The sequence below is a fragment of the Argentina silus genome (assembly GCF_951799395.1).
Source record: "Argentina silus genome assembly, chromosome: X".
Lineage (NCBI taxonomy): Eukaryota > Metazoa > Chordata > Actinopteri > Argentiniformes > Argentinidae > Argentina > Argentina silus.
This window is the reverse complement of record NC_139653.1, coordinates 44,037,412-44,047,320: the sequence shown is the minus strand read 5'-3', so window position 1 is coordinate 44,047,320 and position 9,909 is coordinate 44,037,412.

Here is a 9,909-nt window from a genome sequence, read left to right as displayed (position 1 = left end):
GTAGACGGTTGGTGAGTGGTTGAGAGTTTTTGGAGTTACAAAAAACTTAATAGTTTAAAGTTTAATAGGTATCAGATAGCTTTTATGAAGGTTAATGAAGATTGTCTGGGTAATTGAAAGAATGTTAGATAGGTTGGTTAGGTTGGTTGATTGGAGGGAAGAATGGATAGATGAAAGAGAGGATGGATAGATGAGAGAGGAGAGGTATAGAAAGATCCAAACAATTAAGAGGTTAGATAGATAGATAGATAGATAGATATATAAAAATATATAAAAAAGGTTTAATAGGTATCAGGTATAAATAGGTATAAATTAGATAGGTTGGTTAGGTTTGTTTGTTGATTGGATGGATGAATGTACAGATGAAAGAGAGGATGGATAGATGAGTGAAGGGAGGTATAGAAAGATCAAAACAATTAAGAGGTTAATCAGTATGGGTTATACTGAGTGAAGCAGTAGTGACTGGTGAAAGGAAGCCCACCTAATAATAATATATTGAAAAGCAAGCCCACCTAATAAAAACTAGAAAAATAAGTTCCAGAAGAAACTTGGGCTTGCAAAGTCTTATTTTGGTAGCGAAAAAGGTTGAAAGATGTTTCGATTGATAGATTTGCTGGGTAGTTGAAAGAAAGTGAGATAGTCTTGTTATTGTAGCAGATAAAGTTAGAGATGGTTTAGTTGGTTGGTTGGATGGATAGAATGTTAGATAGGTTAGAGAGATAGATAGATAGATAGATAGATAGATAGATAGATAGATAGATAGATAGATAGATGGTTGAGAGTGGTAGAGTTGGTTGGTTAACCAGATGAGAGTTTTTGGAGTTACAAAAAGTAATGTATCAGAAAGCTTTTATCAGGATTAATGAAGATGCCATATCAGTCAGTGCAATGAAATTCTTAGGGAAAGCTAGCTCGTCAACAGTGCAACAAAGTAATACAAACAATAGCATAGGCAGCAATAGTATTAAGCAGCAGAAACACAACAGCAATAGGGGTGGGAAGATAAATATAGTAGTAGCAATAGTATAATGTATGGTATGCATGTATATGTGTGAGTGCATGTGCGTGTGTGTGTGTGATAGAGTGCAAATGTGCAATGTCATTGGAGAATGTCACTGGTGCTGGTACGCACACAGGTAGTACAGATGGGGAGGGGAGGTGGGGGGGGGGGCTTGAGGAGGTGTCAGTCTTATGGCCTGCGGGTAGAAGCTGTTCCAGAACCTGTTGGTAGACGTCTGGATACCGTTTACCAGGTAACCGAGATAACAGGGAGTGGCTGGGTTGGCTGTCCCCGATGCCATGTGGACAAAGAATAATTGAAGTGTATCACACTGCCCTTCGTTTGCACGTGTTCCCCAACCTGCATGATCACCATGTAAGAAACAAGCTCTTATGCACCACGGTAGTTTACTAAGGATTCAAGCGTGGATCAAGAATAGAAAGTGAACATCCAAGAGATGTATTTATTTCATTTGTCATTTGTTCATACAGTACAGGTATATCCCATAGATATTAAACATTGATTTCATAAGAGAGACCTGTTCAAAACGTGGCATACTGTAGAGACAGACATATACCACCAACTGTAATCTGATCAGGGGGCCTCGAGAAAGGTTTTGGAGCCTTTTATTTCCCCCAAATGAGAAAAATATCTGTTTCCTGCATTGGAAAGGTCTGGAGGGAGTCTAGGTACTCAGGGTCGATGTCTCCAACAGGGAAGTTCTGTCCTCTCGAGCTGTACAGGTAAGGGCTCAGAAGTTCCACAGAGGCTGGAGCAGCACCGGTGAGGTGATGAGAGATCGACATGTTGTCAAGGAGACAGACTGAGAATGACGGAGAAAGAGACCTACAGCGTATACCCTCTCCCAACAGTTAAAACAGGATTTTGAAGTCGCAAAAATCAAAAACAGAAGTCTTAATGCTGGTTGTTATTCCTTATCGCTGACAAAAGAATAGAGCTGGCAGACGCTGAGCTGAAAAGTATATGGGCATCTAGAATACTGGAGGACTAACCCAAAGAGCATGGCTGCGCCCTCTTTCATGCAAAACATAGGATTGCATTCTCTTTGACTAAAGTGATGCTACTGTGACATTGGTATATTTTCAGCCACTAAAATGAGCGGAGGAATAAAATTACCTGATTGGACAGAGAAGGGTACCTCCCCACTACCATGAACAAAAGCTTATTTTGCTGGCCTTAAACTAAGGACTTATGTAGTCTAGTCAGATAAGAAATCGGTTAACATTATATCACACAGTCAACACTTAAGCCAACAAAAGCGACAAAAATCCTGTAGCATCTCTTTTTGAATACTCTTCAAGGTACATTCTGTATTCTATGTTTAATGATTTCAAATAACTTTTTCAGTCGTGAGTTCTGAAAAGAACTGAATACAAGTTGTAAATTCCCTTTAATTATGCATGTAAAATTTTTAAAAAAAAAACAGATTATTTTTACAATTATATTTTACAATCAGACACCCAGTAATTCATTGGCAGACATTCATCTATAACAAAGGAAATTACAGTAGATAAAATCAATATGTCCTAAATAATATGCTGATGAAATAATATGCTGACGATTAGTGTAATGTTTACATGAACAAGTTTACCCCGAATATCTCTGTTCATACAGTGCAGACTTTTGTATCAAAATTCAAGTACAGACCATGGTGTGCAGAGAAACAATTAATTTGGTAAATAATAAATAATAAATAATTTGTTTGATTTCCTCTCAGGATATTTGGGAACCACCAGACAAATATAATCCATTAAGTTGTCTTTTATGGTTCATGTTGTATTACCAACAGCCTGTTGTTGTTGTTGTTGTTGTTGTTGTTGTTGTTATTAACTCCAATATCTTATATTCAGTCTTTGTAACAGCGGAGGTAGAACAAACATCAAGTATCGAGGTCTTCTATAGAGGCTGTAGATACCTGTTGATATCTAGTAAAGGGTTGGCATTTGTTTTCATGTTCTATCACCTGTGAATCGAATGCTCTTCCCTAACACGACAGTCCAGAAGAAAGGAACAGAATCGATCTTCGTCTGTTTCTGTAACATGTTCATAGCCGTGGCTTTTCCTGGAGGTGGAAGAAGCAAATGCAAGACACAGAACCGAAATGGCGGTGAGTTCAAAGACTTATATCGATCCATGGTCTTGGAGGGCCACAGTGTGTACAGACTTTTGTGGAGAGACACTTTTCTACCCAGCATCCCATTGACAGCTCGACTAGGTCAAAAGCTAAAACTGACCCTAACCTTAACCAAACCATTTACCCTAAATAAATTCTAACCAATTTTGTCCCAGTCTAATACCTAAATTACTGGAATCAGGTGTGTTAGTGCTGGGTGGGATACAAGTCTGCACACCCTGCAGCCCTTCAGGACTAGGATGAAGATCAATGTGCTACCAGTGACTAATGTTGACCCTCTGGTCCTTGCTTATGGTGAGAGGGAAGGATGTCACGTCTCCTGGACCAAAGACATCTGGAATGTTGGTCCTCATGATCTGCAAGGGAGAAGCCATGTTAATGACTGCACATGTTAAATGTCTGGTTATTCACTATGAAAGTCTATATGTCATATCTCCAGACACTTGTCATTTTTCGAGGTAGGCAGTAAAGTTAAGATTGCTAGCAGAGTTGAGGCGGTTGCTAATTACCTTGGGGAAAAACAGTTCTCAGGCAAACTTGTTGAGACCAGGCCTTCCTAGTTCAGAAAGCTTGGTGAAATCATGTGCAGAAAGTCGCTACAAAGGGGTGGAAACCCGTTTGAAATTAAAGACGCCTTGCCACACGTCAAACCAATCAAATACCTAATGCCTTAATCAACTAGATTTTGTGTAGAGAGCACACTTCTGGTAAAACAGAATTCAGTTTTTCTTTCAGGTTTTTTTCCTTTTTCTTCAATGTTGCAAGCAACAACTCTCTGCAAAATAGTCGTTCCCAGTCAGAGTCAAGGCGACGCACATAACAAGCAATCATCTATGGGCATGTGGGGGAGGGTTCTTGGGGTGGAACATCCAATGAAATTGTCAGCACATTCTTCCATCGCCCCGTCCAAATTCAATCCAAGACAGATCGGCTAATCTAAAATACTCCAGACCTCCAAAAGAGTTACATCACGATTTGGAGTTATGGCTACGCAAGACTAACCATGGGGCAAAACAGTCCACAAGCAAACTTTGTTAACCATGTCCACATCCTCATATTTACCATTAATTAACTACCACTGTGACCTGTTTCCAAAAGCGAGTGTCTCCAGTTATACAGTCTGCAGTTTAAGATGTATGGAGTTTCATAGTATGTAATACTGTAGGCCTATGTGTGTTTATAACAGTCACCTATCCTTTCCTGAATAGGCTGTGCTATACAAAACAAGGAGTGGGAACCAAGCAGCATATAGTTTGAACCCTTTGCAACCCTCAAATAGGATAAATATGCACATTCACAACCTGGCAAACACCCCTTCAACACCATAACACGCTGATTGTCAATGTCAATGCATCAATAAAAAAAAAATAGCATCCAAATGTCCTCCAAATACAGAATCGTTGTCATGGTAGTCTTCGATTATGATGCATTCATGTTAGCAGCCTATTAGGAACTTCACCAGATGTTTACAGGTACTGTAGTTATATGGTTCCATTTGGAAAGAACAACTCTCCCTATTAGGGAGGCAGAGGATTTAAATGACCTACCAATCCCTGCATTCACCACATCAGCCTCCAGGACTGCCCCACTCTTCAGCACCACCTCCTTCCTTCACCTATTGACAGACCTCCTTATAAGTGCACGCATTTCTCTGGGTCATGAATATCAGGGGAGGCTGGTGGAGGTAGAAATCTGACAACAGGCTCATTGTAATGCATGGAATGGAATGAGGAATGGTGATACTATTCCTAATTCCATTCCATGCATTACAATGAGCCCGTCCCCTGATTTCTACCTCCACCAGCCTCCCCTGAACAGTATCCAATACATTTCACACAGTGGTCACAGGAGAATAACTAATATCTATTATATCTATATTTGTAAACACAGGGGACTGATGATGGGGACTGGGACTTTGCAATCATTGTAAACTCTAACCTGCTAAATTAGTGAGCAGAGATAAAGTGAATGCCCCTACCCCAAAGTATATGATGGCCAATTATTAGTTATAATAAAACTCAATAGATATTAATACTATGACTACTAATAATAATAATAATATACAGCTTATAGATGTAGAAGGCAAATTACTGCGGATAGAAGATTGTGCGTTTTGAAAACAAATATATTTATTGTAGCCATGGTACCTGAATCAGAATCAGAATTCTTTTATTTGGCCAAGTATATTTGCACATACAGGAAATTGACTTGGCAAGGTTGGTGCATGGGCATAAAAAAGAAATAGCAAATACTGACAAGAAATTAACAAAATAGCAATAACAATCTTACAAAAAAGAGCAGCAGAACAATACATCTCACAATAACGCAACCACTTTAGTCGAGATGACCGAAAATATTACGTCACATAAGTAACTAACTTTTTCACTATAGGAAGCGTAGATCTATAACATTTAAAAACATATCTCCTTAATCACCAGACAATGAGAAGCGTTGTATGTATCTCTGTGCAAAACCGCTCTTCACTATGCTTTTAAACCAAACGGTTGTTCGCGCCTGCATTCCAAAGTGTGTGGATGTAGTAGGTCCGAGATGGTCACGACGATCCCTTTTATGTACAACTCATAGACTCTTCTCGGACGCTGGGGTGGAGCGGCCTGCGTCTGTCAGTCGAAAGGGAGAGATTAGTGCTCAGAAATTACCATATTAAAGGGATAGTTAACCCAAATAACAAAATCACGTGTTTTGTTCCATCCTCCTAATCATGAAAGGAGTCTATGGACAAGGACATTATGGACTTCATGGGACACTATACTTATGTATGGAACGGGCTGTGGGTTTAGGGTGGGGACTTCTTGAGGAAACACGAACTGACCAGTGAACAGCAAGCGGTCCTGCAATGTGAATAGGAATTTGCAATACTAACCAGAATATACACTCACCAGCCACTTTATTAGGTACATCTTGCTAGTACTGGGTTGGACCCCCTTTTGTAGCCCATCTGCTTCAAGGTTCGACGTGTTGTGCGTTCAGAGATGGTCTTCTGCATACCTTGGTTGTAACGAGTGGTTATTTGAGTTACTGTTGTCTTTATATCATCTCGAACCAGTTTGGCCATTCTCTTCTGACCTCCGGCATCAACAAGGCATTTTCACCCAGAGAACTGCCGCTCACTGGATATTTTCTCTTTTTCGGACCATTCTCTGTAAACCGTAGAGATGGTTGTGCGTGAAAATCCCAGTAGATCAGCAGTTTCTGAAATACTCAGACCAGCCCGTCTGGCACCAGCAACCATGCCACGTTCAAAGTCACTTAAATCACCTTTCTTCCCCATTCTGATGCTCGGTTTGAACTTCAGCAGGTCGTCTTGACCATGTCTACATGCCTAAATGCATTGGGTTGCTGCCATGTGATTGGCTGATTAGATATTTGCGTTACTGAGCAGTTGACCAGGTGTACCTAATGAAGTGGCCGGTGAGTGTAGGTTGATGTGTTACGGGTAATAGAATGTGAATTGAAATGTGCAATACTAAGTATATTTAAGCAATAATGCCAGAGAGGCTGTGATTTATTGTCAATATTGTCACGGGTAAGTGGAGTTATTAAGAACAAGTGCTGGCAAAGCCAAGTGACAATATTGACGTTAAATCTCGGCCTCAAGGACATTATTGCTTTTATACAATGGTTACACGCAAACATATATGAATTGTGACAATATAATTATGTTTTAAAGATTTATTTTGTGATATACGGTGGTGGTTTCTGGCCCACGCTGAGAAATATAGTTCCCAAAACTACAAACGTTCTCAAGGGAACGTGATACACAAATCTACTGCGGTGTAGGAATATCATAATAGTTGATTTAACCGTGACATTATCGTTATCGCAATACTTAAGTATTAGATGTATTTGATGGCTGTGCATATGGGATGGTAATATATATTGTGAATCGTGTTTTTTATATGTTGATGTTGTTAATGTGTCATTGTGGTTTTACTATGTACGTTTTTATGTTGTTGGAGCATGTAAGGGAAAACAAATGTCTGTGCAAGCAGACAATAAAGTACAATCTAATCAAAACGAATCTAACATACTTCAATCCACACGTTGGTTCTGTTTATCTGGGCACTTTCACTAATTGCTAACTGTTACTGAATTTATAACCAAAATCTAATAGAAGTCAATGGACCGTAAATATGCTAATGGACAACCATTGACTTTTGGTTATAAATGTCAACGGCTAGCAGTTAGTGAAAGTGCCTAGATAAACAGAACAGAACTGCTATCAGGCTAAGGAACCATGTGTTTTTATAATTTGGGTGAACTATACCTTTACAAAACCAGGCACATAGTGTAGTACGCCTTTAGTCTCACAAAATCATGCAAACTCTCCAAAAATTGCGATTAGATTCTGGGTTCCTAGATTAATACGCCTGCGATAAAAAACAACATTAAGGCATAGTCACCCATCGCTAGAGCAAATATTGGCCTAAACATAGCCTGAAGTCCATACGTCATAACTGCAGAATGTAAACATAACTGGAGGCAGTCAACGTTACGCTTGCTGTAACGGTGACTTAAAGTGGACCCAAGTGCAGAAAGGAGGCAGGACTCAGAGTTGCAAAAAAATGTACGTAAACTTGAGTTTAGGGGGAAAACACCGGTACAACCATGAACGAAAGCTCAAGACTGAACAACTAAGGTGGTGAAAATGCCAGGCTTATAAACTGGACTGAAAATTAGGCACAGGTGTAATCAATAACCAAAAAATAGGTGAATAAGGAAAACAATAAAAGAGTTAATAGCGGCCTCTGGTGGCCAGTGGCAGAAGCAGTAGGTTGAGTGCCTCAGTATGATGCCTCAGTAGGACCGATAGGAGAGAGTCAAAGCAGTTGTCAGCGGTAATAGGCCTAAGTAATTTACTCTGAATATTTACCTGGGGCAAAACAGTCCACAGGCAAACTTTGTTATCCTTGGGACGAAATAGTCCATAAATGTACCATTTATTAACTAGTCCAGCCTCCAAAAGTGACAAGTGTCTCCATGTTTACATTATGCAGCAGTAGTAGCCTACAATACATACAGTATGCAGGGTTAGGCCATGCTAAAGCACAGTAGCATTTCTCTCATAGATATGCAGTGCCCTGCGTAAGTAACGGGACAATGAAGCATGTTTTCTTCTTTTAGCTCTCCACTTCAAAAGTTTGGTTTTGAAATCAAACAATTACTATGACGTTAAAGTAGAGATTCTCAGCTTTTATATGAGGGTATTTGTGTACATATTAATTTCACCATTCAGAAATGACAACACTTTTTATGCATAGTCCCCCTATTTGAGGGTACCCAAAAGTGATGGGACAATTGGCTTGTGTTTGCCTTTCGAGTCTGCTATTGGTGTCTGTCAATATGAGGATCAAAGAGAATCTATCAGAAACATAGTCAAAACCTTAAACCTACCACAATGAACAGTTTGGAAATAAACCATTAGTGAGTTCAGAAATTGGCAAAAATGGTGGATGACTGAAGAATGCTCACAATGATTAAGAAAATCAAAACAATTGTCCCACAGTTCAGGAACACTCTCCAGGAGGTAGAATGAATGTGTCAGAGACTGCAGAAGACTTCACCAACAGAACTACAGAGGCTTCACTGCAAGGTAGCAGAGAAAGAAATGTTAAAACTGACACTGTGTGTGTGTGTGTGTGTGTGTGTGTGTGTGTGTGTGTGTGTGTGTGTGCGTGCATGCATGCGTATAAATATCAACCAGTAAGATCATATCATCACAAGTCTGAGTCAGAGAAAGGAGAATATTAGGCTACTGTTGGAAAGCAGTAAGATAATCATATCAATTCATGAAAGCCATTTTTGAGAAAAGTAAACTGTGCAACCTTGCCTTGCATTTGAAATTTGAACATAATTTGAAAATGTATTTACAATGTTAATTTTGGGGGACATAAAAGCCTCTGCTATCTTTCTTGAGTCCCTCTCATCAGATTACAGTTGGGAGTATATGTCTCTATGCCACCTTTTGAACAGGTCTCTCTTGTAAAATCGATGTTTAATCTCATTAGAACGTACCTGTATGAACAAATGATAAATTCAATAATGCCATGTGGACAAAGAATAATTGAAGTGTATCACACTGCCCTTCGTTTGCACGTGTTCCCCAACCTGCATGACCACCATGTAAGAAACAAGCTTATGCGCCAAAGTGGGTCAAAAATGTCAAAAATAAGGGTTGTGCAACACAGAGAATGTTTTTTCTCATTATAATGAGTCTCATTCGAGATGATGTGAACGTTGAAAGAGCTATTGAGATTTAAAAAGCGGAATGTCTGGCAAATATCTAAATTGACTTCACCGCAGTGGGAATACAGTATCTATAGCGCAAAATTCACTGGGCATTACGGTAGGGCTATACTTCGGTGCAATTTTGACCTGAGGAGCAAAATCCATTGGACGTGTAGTACCTCTAGGTGGTCCAACAGGGGCGCTCTATTCCACAAAAGTGGATTGAGCCTTGATGGAATGTTTAAGAGAAAAATTTTCATCCTATTTCCCCATACTACCCTTCTCTTGAAGTATGGTGAATTCAGGTGGGACACTTTGTGTTAGATTGCTACAAACATAATCAAAAACGGATTCTTCTTTATTGAAATTATGTTGAAATAATTTCACTTCGGTATTGTCTACATTAATGGTGAAAATGTTTATGATTTTTGTGGACAATATTATTCATAAAAATGCAATTGTTGTCCCATTACTGAAACCTGTCATCAAATCATCAGTATGAGTT